The 13,332-nt window shown below is 35.9% G+C and overlaps 1 pseudogene; it reads right to left on the bottom strand.

The window, feature by feature from the left end:
• Window positions 1-4,570: 4,570 nt before the first annotated feature.
• LOC105179669 lies at window positions 4,571-7,083 on the bottom strand (annotated as a pseudogene).
• Window positions 7,084-13,332: the final 6,249 nt, after the last annotated feature.

Below are 13,332 nucleotides of genomic sequence, written 5' to 3' on the forward strand. Positions count from 1 at the left end.
AAATTGGCTAAGTTATGGAATGAAAATTGCAATTTTCCCGACATCCACTACTACCCCATGTAGCCTCAGATTCGCCTTGGTCGGAAGTGTTGCATTGCGACACTTCCATGCAAAAAAGGAGGACTTTGGGACTACCTTCGCTTGCCAAATGAAGCTCCAAGCATTGAGACAGACATGCTCACTAGTGCCAGTCAAGTTTGCTAAAGTCATGACGACACGAGAGACACTTTTGACCTTGAGATGCTCGTTGTTTTCAAATGGCCAACACAACTGATCATCAGCCCCACCCCAAGCTTCGTTAGCTGGATCCCCTCCACATCACATGCTGCAAACTCCTCTAAGATCATCTCTACATTCCAGGTTCCATTTATCGTAAGGAGAACATCCACTATTGCAGATGACGACAGCGTTTGTGCTAGCGAGAAATGTCTGAAGGTGGAAGGCCTTGGAATCGAGGGGTCTTTGGCGATCTAAATAGTACTACCCGATATAATGCTCCACCTTGTCATTGCTAGAATCAACTACCTAGCTACCAATAGTGATCGCCAAGTGTAAGAGGATTGTCCTCTTCTTAATATGGTGAGGAATGAGTTCTCCCCAAAGTATTTGTGTTTGTACACTCGATGCAGCAGACCGTTGGGCGCTATCGCTATCCTCCAAGCTTGCTTGCATGGCAACGCTGTGTTGAACTCCTTCAATCTATATATCCCAAGACCCCATCCCACTTCCCTCGGCATACCTTGCTCCAAGCCATCCAGGATCACCATCTTGGTACCAAAATAACACCACTACATCCTGGATCAGCCCTCGACGCTCCTCCTTTATATTAGGCTACTAAACAGCAACAAGAGCTTTATCATAAATAAGGGGACCCTAAACGAAGGTCGGCTGATGTTTAGAAATAATGCTACCAAGAAAAGGTTTCACATGATTAGCTAAGACTTTAGAAGTGAGTTTATAAACAACATTACATAAGTTGATAAGCTTAAAGTCTTTACCAGTCTCTGGGTTGGCACATTTAGGTAGCAAAACAATATGAGTAGTGTTAAAAGTAAGATCAAGGACACCCTCATTCAGGAAATATAACACATATCTAATTGTATCGTCCTCGACAATATGCCCGAACTTTTATAAAAAAAGATAAGGGATATACCGTTTGGCCCTAGAGACTTCAGGGGGTGCATCTAATTGAGGGCATGTCCGCCGTCCTCCAGGGAAAAAGGGCGAACAAGTCCCATATTCATGTCATCGGACACGGCCGGTTGTAAGCACTCAATACACCTACCTATCATACAGATACCCGAATTGGTAGATCAAAACATGTGACAAATAGTCCACCACCACCAACTGAATCTCAGTGTCCTTTGAAACGATCCGCCCATGCTCATCCTTGAGCCTCTTGATTGTCTTGCCCCTTCGTTGTTCTATCGCCTAACCATGGAAAAAGGTTGGATTCCAATCCCCTTCCAGTAACCATAAAGCCTTCTCTATTTATTTCTACAAAATCTCTTCTCTTTCCAACAACTCCTCAAGCTCCTGCCTTTGTTGATCTAGTCTTCTCTTCGCTCTATCGGTAACTTTCTTTCCTTCACCCTTGATATTTCCTCATTTAGCTCCTTGACCCGTTTCTTAATGTTTTTGGATGAGGCACAGTCCTATGAACCCAGGGCTTCCACTCATTGTCTGATTCTGCCCCGTAGCGCTATGCTGAGGCCTCCGTCGACTCCCAACTACCACCCCTACTCAACCATCGCCTTACAGTCACTCGAACAGGTCCATGCAACCTCATATCGAAACCAATGCTGGTGTGGCATTCCCGTACTCCCTACTATCTCAATGTGAAGCATGACAACTAAATGATCTGAGCAAGCCACCGCAAGATATGATACTTGTATTACAGGGTAGGCCGCCACTCAACGCTGGTAGCTACATGCCCGATTTAGCCTCACCCTCATAGTATTCGGGTACTGTCAGCTATTGCACCATATGTAAGGGGCCCATTAAACCCCAGGTCATGTAGGTCACAATTGCCTAGGTATTACTAAAAGCCCTCTATTTGCCACTGTGCCCTACTATGCTGCCTTTCCTTCTCATGTAAAAATAATATTTCATTGAAGTCCCCCATGTACAGTCATGGGCAAATCGAAGCCTTGTGAAGCTACCTAAGTAATCCTCACGATTCATTCTATCTAGTTGTATCAAGATGTCCATAGAAGTCAATGAAGGACTATCTTTCCGACTCTGCCTCTGCCCCTATTGTAGTATCAATTTGGTGTCTCGAGAACGATTGGACCCACACATCCACGTCCTTCGTCCGTAGGAGCACCAACCATCCGCTCTTTCCCCTCGCGTCGACCCCACTCCAAAATAATTCAACCTACACTTTAGCATCTCATGTCTCCTTGCGTTAGACTTGGTATCGAAGATGAATACCAAGTTGGGTTTGTGAACTAGCTCCTGAAGTGTATGAACTATAGATACACTTTGTCACCCCTTCCTCATCTCCTGGATGATCGCTAAGGATCCTCTCCACCCATGAACCTCGACGTGAGTCACCTCTTTGCCGAGAACATTAATGGAATAGAAACAAATGCCTCATCTCCTGGTCCCAATTGAGTTATATTTGTATCTTGAGTCCCTCCCGGAACCACCACTCGGAATGTAGACTAAACAACCTCCCCTGTCTCTTCCACCTACTACTCCCTAACCACCCCATCATGCAGGTCTGTACTCTTACCCCCAAACCCCTACAGCTCTAATTTAGCTGTGCAGCCCGAAACTCTCCTCTAAGGCAGCATCCACAAGCCCCTTTCCTCAGTCGCTCCTGTATGCACCCCTAAACACAGTTCCACTTTAACAAGAACTCTCGAAGTCTTCAAATATCGCGGCTTCATTCTTTCCACTAAGGCTCGCCCTACCAGTTCAATTAACCGTCGGAGACCTTGCCCTTCGTTGCCCCAACCCGTGGTGCCCGAAGCCATGAGCCTTACAGGGTATCGGTGCCCGAGTCCATGAAATCCTGAACGAATTGCAGCTCATAATATCTTTGCAATATGGCCCACCTTCCCGCACAAGCAAAACTGATTTATACACCGGTAGCCCAGGAACGATTCAAGGGTACACCTACTAAAACTGATTTTATGCCTTTTATTTTGCCTTCGATCGACTCCCTATTAGTATACGCAACACAAAACGTGTATATTACTTGGTTTCTTGGTGAATTCAAGAAGTGAGGGCTTGGCATGACTATAATAGAAACTAAACATTGGTGGGTATTCGAAGTGTGAATACTATAAAAGAGCAACACTTCAGGCTCTGTGAATGCAAGGACAACTTTTCGTGGAAGGACAACGCTTGAAATCATTCATTCACAAACTACATCAGTAGGAGCATGAAAAGTATAAATCTGTTTAAACCTTTTTTTTGTTTATTTTGTGATTTGCCATGTTCCATTATCTGAAAGTGTAAACGCTTATACAATTTAGAATCATGTATTTTTGTAATCTTAAAAATTTAAATTTTCCTGTGCTTCCCTCCCCATGATTTTCAAATCCAATAAATATTGGCATCAATACCCCACCAATTGTTGCAGGTAATGAGTTATCATTACTTAATTCAAAAAAAAAATATTATTGAATACATAGACTTCAGGTGATGAATTTAAGAATTGTAGGGCAATATCAATTACGATGAGTTCCTTATTTATATATGTCCACTTCCGAGGACAATAAATTAAAATGTATAAAGTGTGATTATTCACCTTTAGTTAGTTATTGAATAAACAACAAGAAGAATAACTATGACATTGTAAAAAGTAAACAAATAAGAAATAAGAATCATATGTAGAGAAATCTAAATTAATTTGATTAAACGAAACATCATGCTAATCATGTTTTATGAAGTTAGAAAATTATAAGTTTATTGGCTTATTTCTCTCAAATTTATATAAAAGAAAAGGAATATTATTTTTGGTCCTCAACTATTCCACTTATTCGAATGTGGTCCCTCATATTTCTGACTCATTAAATCTAATCCCTAATATTTAAGATTTCATCAAACGTTGTCCTCGCTAGTAAAACTAACATATTTCTCAAAAGAAAATGAAAAACTGTGTGCGTGCAGAAAGGCTCAAACTTGGGTGCCTTAGTTGGAAAAAAATGGTTGTCTCAACACTCTACCAGACAATTTTCTTGATTTTTTTGTTTACTGAAATATTACTTATAACAGTGAATAAAAATCTAGAAAAGAAAAAAAAGAAAAAGAAACCGTGTGCATGCAACGGACATGAACGTAGGAGCCTTTGTATGGAAAATGGTGATCTCACCACTCTACCAGACAGGTATCTTAACTTTTTTTATTCATCGAAATATTACTTGATGAATAAACTTGATGAATATTTAAATGTGAGGGCCTAAACTTGATGAATAAAAAATACAATGGATTAAATTTGTAAAAATGACATAGTTGAGGGACCAAAAGTGATATTTATCGTAAAAAAAAATAAGAATAATTGTTCTCTCCAAGTCTCTTATTCTTTTTCTAAAAATGCTTATGTTCAAATCAAGTGTACTTCACCAAAATGTTGTAACAAATTATATTATTAAAAGTCATAGTTACAAACATTATGAGGAATGCAAAAGGTTATTCCTACAAAAATCATGGGGGAACACTAAGATAGAGTGTGTATTCACACGTAAATCTATTTATTTACAATACTCCTTTCTTTCTATCTTTCGCTTTTCTATTTGTAAATAAGACTATCATACGAAACTCCAAACGACCTAAATTTTGGATAAACACCTAATAATGAAAATGCTCTTTTTGAACAAACTTGGGATCTTCTCAAGAAACATATGTGCAACCGCCAGTACCTGGAAAAAATGAGTAGGAAAGTAGAAAATCATTTATCTCGATGACAAAATATGATGTAGAGAGAGAGAGAGAGAGAGAGAGAGAGAGAGAGTATGTTACTTGGGTCATTAGAGGTAATGAGACCAGTGCCGGAGAAGTCACAGTTGAAATCGTTGCGGCCGTTGGCCTGATAATAAGAATTCATGGCGAAGGAGGCGTGAGACCTCACAGTCTCAGGAGTGAAGCATGCACCACCTGGTTGAATGGGCTTGCAGTCTATGCCTTGGCCGCACGCGTAGTCCAAGTTTGCCTGCAATGCAGCATCGCTAGCATCTGACTTTGGCACGCACCACTTTTTAGCATTTGTAGCGGGTGGTGCCACTGGGGTTGTTGGCACTGGTGGTGTTGGCACTGGGGTTGTTGGCACTACCGGTGTTGGCACAGGGGGTGTTGCCACTGCCGCTGGTGGGCTGGAAACATTCTGCATGCATATGTCATAGCAGATATTATCTATTAACTTTTATCATGCAAAACACAATTATGTTTATCAAAGTATAAAATCTCATTTATGTGTATGTATATAGATTTAACAAGAAATACACAGGTATTCCTACCATAGTTACTTGCCAAGCTAAAATTGGAACTTTCCATTTGTAATTCAAGGGCCTATTAAATTTATTATCCAAAACACTAAATAACGGAAATAAATTCAATTGATTTGATATGAGAAATGAGCAAATAACTTTTTCGAAAAAAAAAAAAACAAAATAAATTATCTGCTATGTTTTGAAAAATAAAGAACATACTTTTCACATATAACAGGAGGTAAATTTCATTTAACCCATAACTTAACAAATGCGTTGTCACAATAGTTTTCTGTCAAACTTAGATAAATAAGACTTATATTAACATACAATTAATATCTCAAATTTCACCGGTGATGATTATGCAGGTACTCAATTGATAAACATCTCTAGTTGTGAGTAATTAAAATATAAATAATTACTTCCATAATGAATGGATATTTTATATATAGTTGACACATGAGAATGTTTAAATGCACATATGAAAATCAATTAATAAATAACATATAATAATCTTATTAGTTTTTATCGAAGACTTGAGCTGATCATGTGATAAGAAATTAAGGCTAAAAAGATGGTATTACCGGTGCAGGATTAGCTCCTTTGCGCATGACGCCAGCATCATACACTGCTGTAAAATTTGGATAGAAAAGGCCGAAGTTCCTCTCAGCTATAGAGCCTGGTTTCTTATTTTCATTAAATAGCGCGAATATATATGTCTCGAACTTTCTACCGGGCATCAATGGTGTCCCGCTTCCAGACTCGTACTTCTTCACCAACCCCCCGTTATACGATGCTGCGTTGGCCAACGAGCACTTTGGTTGTTCGAAGGTCTCGCCTTGTGATGCCCACCCTGTCTCACCCACGGCTATGGTCACATCTTCGAACCCAAGTTTCTTCATCGACATGTATACTGAGTCCAATAGCAAGTCGAACATGTTCTCGTACAAGATTTTTGTTTCACTATCAAATACGCCTTTGTTAGGTTGGAAAAGAGCAAAGTTGGCCTTAGGCTCGGTGTAGCCGAAGTACGGGTAGGGGTTCACCATGAATGGGGATTTGGTGGAGCGATGGAACTCCAGCATCGGGGCGAGTATTCCCTTATCCCATCCTGCACGGAACTTGCTCGTGCTTGGGGTATCGGATGGTTCAAGGATTGCTAGAGAATGTGCAGTGGAGACGTCAATACCCTTGACCTCCTCTAGTTTGAGAGCCTTGTGGACTGTTTGCATGGCGGCCACAAGATTGTCTCTAAGGTTTTGTGGACCCCAGTGGAGGATCTCGTTTCCCACCAGGATATGTTGTATTTGTGTCTGGGGGTAAAAGGGCTTGATGTTGGCAGAAACCCAACGGCGGGCATTGTGGACATCAGTGAGGTTCGGAATCTCGTCGTTGGGGATGGTAACGGTAGGAAATCTGGGTTGACGTCGAAAAACTTGACACGGTCGATGGTTGTCTTTTCTTTGAGGAACTGTGCCACCTGTGCTGGCGGGGGGAGGTTGTCGCCGAGGGTGCCATAGTTGACACCGATGGAGTGCACGGTGGTGACGGTGACCAGCAGGGAGATTAGTGTTGTTGCAGCCACATGGATGGGACAATAAGACACTGCCATTTTGTTAATTTGCACAGAAAAAGTGAGTAGAGTACGGAATGGGATGGAATGAAATTAAGACAACGACAACGACATTTAGATATAGGTGTGTTTTTCCGGAATATAGACAATTCGTGTGGTTGGCGGAAGGCCGTAAACGAACTCCTATTCTTGTATTAGATTTGAATTGGTCATGAGGTGGTACACCAATGGCTATAATTTGAAAATAAGCCTCCTCAACACACTAAAGTAAGAAAGGAGAAAACACTAGAAGAAAAGCAAAGGCATGTATACCAAGTAGGCCTCTCGATGGATAGGATCTTATTCTATTTAGATCCACATTCAAAAAAAAAATTAGATAAATCAATTTAGACCACAATTCTACCCAATTTATTCAACCCTATTCAATGAGTCTGGTCTAACCCAAACTCGATTTTTTTTCTTTAGTTTTTTTTATCCATTTTATTTAAAATTATTGTAATTAAATTAATTTTTTTTAATTTTTACTCATAATGTATCAATAAATTCAGAATTAGTGAAACGACTTCACAAATAACTCTTTTTTTATAGAAATCTTTAAATAGTATATTATTTATTATACCGTTTACAAAATAATCTAATTAAAGATTACAGGATAAATAATATATATACTAGTACAAAACCTGTGCTAAGGCACGGGGAATATTTTTAATTTTAATTATGACTATAATAATAAATATTTAAGAATACATAACTATAAAGTTGAATAAAAATTATCTATATATAATAAAACTATCTCTATGTAGTGGTTCTAATGAAAATTAGATAAATATCATTTTTTTTTATTGAATGAGTTATTATTAATTATTTAGGAAATATCTCGAAAATAATAGATTCTTTTTTTTTTAATTTAAATCATGGTTTGTTTGTGTTACATTAGTGTTGGTGGAAGGGAAAATCATATTTTTAGTCCCATAAGTAAGGTTCATGTCACTTTTGATCCAATTCATTACATAATTAATACTTTTAGTCTCATACCTTACAAAAATTAACACTTGGTCCTCATGCATCTACTATTTAACGATGTAGGTCACGTGCCTAACGCATAAGTATTTTTGGTTGGAGGAAAAAATTAAAGACGTGATTCTTTATGTGGCTTCTACTTGACTTCAACTTATAGAATTATGGGAAGGATATAAGATTCAATGTTTGTGAGAGAAGAGATAAATTGCTATGTTTTTTGCCCTAATTTCCTTCAAGATTTATTTTTTCTCTTTAAACTTAGTTATATTTTTTTTCTCTGGTCCCAAGCTGGAAAGAAAAATAATTTTTTCTTTAGCCAAAAATACTTAACGATCACATGCTAGACACGTGCGCTACACCCGTTAAATTATAGACAAAAAAGTGAATAAGAAAAGAACCAAAGGGTGTACATAAATCGGTTTAACCGGCCGAACTGGACCAAACTGAAAATTTTCGGTCATTGGTTTTTTTTTTTAAAAAACAAAAAAAAATAGTTTTCGGTTCGGTTTTTTTGTGACCTTTTGGTTAACCGAACCGAATCGAAAATCGATTTTTAAATATTATATTAAATAAAATATCTATTATATATATTATATTATATTATATTATATTATTAATATATATTATTATTAATGTACACTTGTGACTTGTAATATTAAATTAGAATTTAATTTTGGTATTTATATTTTTGGATAAAATTAAAAAAGTATCACAATTATTTATATATATATTATTTAAAAAACCGAAATTGTTTGGTTTTTAACCAAACCGAACCGAACCATTTCAGTTCGATTTTCAATTTTCAAAAATCCCGAAATGCACAGCCCTAATCAAAAGTGCTAATTTTTGTAAATTACGGGACTAAAAGTGCTAATCCCCTAAGGAATGCGATCAAAAGTAAAATGTGTCTAACTTATGGGATAAAAAATATTATTTTCCCGTTGGTGGAACATAACCGTGGTTTACTTTATATATTTTATCATTTATGAGTGTTGATATCTTGATGTCTGCTACTTACATGGTATCTCTCCAAGTACAGATACAAAATATTCTAAATTTTTAAAATTATATTTTTTGTTTTGTGTTTTATTTCATTCATCAATTCATCCCTAGTTTAAATATCATACAATTTACCTTCAATATGTCCAACATAACATATAACTATTATTAAAAGTATGTGCCGTTGGTACCAAAATTAAAAAATAATTTATCCTTAATCTCAATATGTGCCGTTGGAACCAAAATTAAAAACTAATTTATCCTTAATCTCAACTGTGAGCTTATATCTAAAACAAGAAATAGATAAACATTATACATCAAAGAGCATTATAATTCAAAAAGAATTGTGAAATCTCTCGTCAAGTTACACTATTTCTCCATTCTGACATATTAGGCTTTGTCCCTATTTGTTTTATATTAAATAATTATTATTTTCTTTCCGTCAAGTCACAAAAGATATATATTTTAAATTTATTAATGATTTATTACAATAACTAAGAAGTCCTGAATAACCAAGTACACCAAGTCACAGAAAATATGTATTTTTTTATAAAACAAAACATATTTATCCGAAAACAAAACATATGTATTTTTTATAAAACAAAACATATCCTATTCAACTTTTGAAAGGCAGTTTTAGTTCATATGCACTCATAGGGGTAAAATTGTCCGAAAATCTGCCAGATGACTAAAAGTAAGCAATTTCGTAAGTTACTGGACCTAAACAAAAATGGACATAGTTATCGGACTAAAATTAAAATTAGGCATACTTAGCGGACTAAAATAATACTTTTCCCTTAAAAGTTATATATTTTTAGAAAAAAATAAATAAATATATACTTATCATATTTCTTAAAGATAATACATTAAGAAAACCGATATATAGTTAATTATTTCTATCTAAAAGAATAAATAGTTAATAATTTAATTTTATAATCAAATTAATAAAAAAATTATGAATTTTTTTGTGTAATTATTGTACTCATTCATTACTTAACTTCGAGTTTATAAAATATAATAAATTTAATTCACTGATTATACTTTACTTTATTATAATTAAAAGATGTATTTTCCAATTAAGAAACTTTTAATTAAACTTAAAACGGAAAATTATTAAAAATAGAAAAAAAAATCTTTGAACTAAATATACATATATAATATAAGGGCAATATTGTTCAACAATTAAACTTTAGGTGCCGGATAAGTGTTATATTTGTTAGTTTAAGGTGGCAAATATTACATCAAGAATATTTTAGGGGGCAAAGTGTATTTTACCCTTCAAAATATATTTTTATTTTTTTAATTGATATTTTGTATTATTATTATTATTTTTATTTGGAGCCATGTATTTTAATGCAACTAATAGGAATTGTCAACATAATTAAAGAATATTCAAAATTCTGAAAATTCAAAATTTGGTTAAAGTTCTGAAAATACAAAGTGGTAATGTTTTTCTCTTAATTAAATTTTGAATCTCCTATATATCTATTTTAGTTATCACTATAGAATCATAGCTATTATATATATATTTTTTTTATCTTTAGAAAAGCTCAGTTTCTAATAAAGAATTAATGTCAAAATACTTTGAAAAATATAATTCACCTTCATCTCCATCAAATACTATACATGAAAACTTAAAAGAGAAATATCCCTATTTATTCCATTGAGCGGATAAGTTAGTTAAATTTCGAGGACGTAATTTTTATTAGGAGGGGAGAATTGTGACTGCTTGTATGTGAATTGTGCCTATGTATATATATAGAGACTAATTGGTTATACTTATTGAGTAGGCAGCTCATTCCTTGCCACGTACTTTTTAGGGAATAAGTCACACTGATTAGCCACATTGGACTTTGATCGGTGCTGTCGTCTTTATTAGGTGGGTCAGCCATGACATGTGAAGCCAAAGTTTTTGGTTGTTTGATTGTTAAATATTCTAGTCTCTTATCGGGTTGGTGTTTAAAGTTGTGGTACTACTTTTCTTGAAATTATGTACATGAGGACATCTAGTGAGGGTAAATATAAACTTTCGGAGGTATCTATTACCTTTTGTGATATATATATTATACTGATAAATTAGAACTTATTTCACGAGTTGAAAGAGAATTACTTATAGAATGAGTTCTAATTAAAGAAAGAATGAAATAGTGATAATTAGATGTAGCGAGTAGGGGATGCTATATTGAGTGGTATCATTATGTTAGTTTTCAACTTATACACACTCGGAACGTAATATTCAAAAGATAGCAAAACATAAATAATACTAAAAATAATTGAATCAACATATTAACTACAATTAAAAGTTTCCCGAAATATAAAAATGTCATACGGTGGGTGGACAATGCCACCTTAAAATTCTGAAATTATACAAAAGGGAAATAAATTGTTATTCAATAAAAATTCAAAATTTTCTAAAAAATTGCTAACCTTAATTATGATTATCCAAGCAATGTTACCATCCTCCAAGTGAAAACAAGATCGAAAGATTTTCAAGAAAAATTGAAGATCAAAGGGGACTGACCCTGCAAAACAAAGGTTAGCACTCCGATACTTAAGTCAGTAAAGATTTTACTGAAAAAGAGTAAAGGGAACTTAAGCTAAAGTGAGAATAATGATACAGAATAATAATAAAGTGTATATATTCATGCGGAGTGCAAAATATAGGCTCAAAATAATCTAGAAACCAAGAGAGAAATGAGAGAATAAGTGAGAGTTTGAGATGAGGGTTGATGTTACCAAAAATCTACACAAGACTTCTATTTATAAGCTTGTACAGAGCAGGATAAGGAGGTTGTCGTGGAGATCCTATGCCATTTGAAAGCCCTTTGAATCAGCTAACTAATCGAGTTTTGACTGAATCTTGCTAGGTCTGCCCGAAAATTTGGAAATCAATTACTTGTGGATTCCCAACTCATTTGCCATCAATATACTGGGAGCCACCTGAAGATAGTTTAGGATGACATGTCCTGATGTGTTGAAAAGTTGTATGACGTGTCTGTCCAGCTATATGATGACATGCCCAGCTGGAACGAGCTTATTTCTTTAGCCTGTCAGTTCAGTAACGTAGGAGGTAAGCCTATGGGCCTTGCCTCCTTGCTGTTGGGCCAGCTGCGTTTGTTTCCATTTGGATTGATTTGCCTTGCTTGTGGGCTTAGTCCATAAAATGTTTAAGGGGGATCATCGCTCCCCTCACTCTAGGAGTGGAAACCGAAGAGCTGGACTGCTTGAGTAGGAGCTTTAGACAGAAAAAGGAGAAAAGCATAAAAAAGAGCAAGAATTTTCCTGCTTGTGCCGTTAGATGGGGCAAATTTATTTTTTTGGAGAGGTGCCTGATGAGGGGGGTGCATGTCTTATCATTTGAAATGAATGAAAGGATCGAGGGGGATGCCTGCATAAGTCAGATGTATAACCCCTTGAGATTATGTATATCCCATAGTCGATTTAAGGGGCGTCCCTCCGGATCTTCTAACTCATAAGCTTTATGGCCCAATATTTGTGTGACTTTATATGGTTCTTCCAAGTTAGGCTCTAATTTTGCAATTAGATTCAAAGTATCCACCCTTCGCAATACCAAGTCCCCCCCTTTTCTAGTTTTAGACTATTTTGAGCCTATATTTTGCATCCCAACGAATATATACACTTTATCATTATTTTGTACCATTATTCTCACTTTAATTCAAGTTCCCTTTACTTTTTTTAGTAAAATCATTACTAACTTAAGCATTGGGAGAGCTAAACTTTGTTTTGTTGGGTAAGTCCCCTTTAATCTTAGGATATTTCTTGAAGATCCTTCGACCTTGTGGTGAAGCAAAAATCTAGCATGCACCATGGTTCCTTGTAATAATGTGCGATTTGTGACCTCCACTTGCCCGTTGGCTTGAGGATGATCCATAGAAGTGAATCTTTGCTTGATGCAAAAACTTTTGCACCACTCATGTATTTTGCATCTTTGGAATTATCAATCATTGTTTGAAATTATTTCTTGGGAGAGTCCAAAGCGATATATGTTATTTTTCTATATGAATTTCATGACCTCCCCCTCTATGACTTGTGCGAGGGGCTCCACTTCCACCCATTTCATAAAATAGTTAATGACTATTTGTAGGAATTTTCTCTAGCCTGACACCAAAGGAAAAGGCTCTACCAAATCCATACCCCACTAAGAGAAGGGGCAAGGAGAAAGCAAGGTAGTGAGAGGCTATGTTGGTTTGTGTATAGATAGGAGTGTTTTTGGCATTATTCACATTTGTCCACTAGCTTAATAGCATCCTGTTTCATGGTAGGCCAGAAATACCTGGCCCTTAG

The sequence above is a fragment of the Sesamum indicum genome, unplaced genomic scaffold (assembly GCF_000512975.1).
Source record: "Sesamum indicum cultivar Zhongzhi No. 13 unplaced genomic scaffold, S_indicum_v1.0 scaffold00188, whole genome shotgun sequence".
Lineage (NCBI taxonomy): Eukaryota > Viridiplantae > Streptophyta > Magnoliopsida > Lamiales > Pedaliaceae > Sesamum > Sesamum indicum.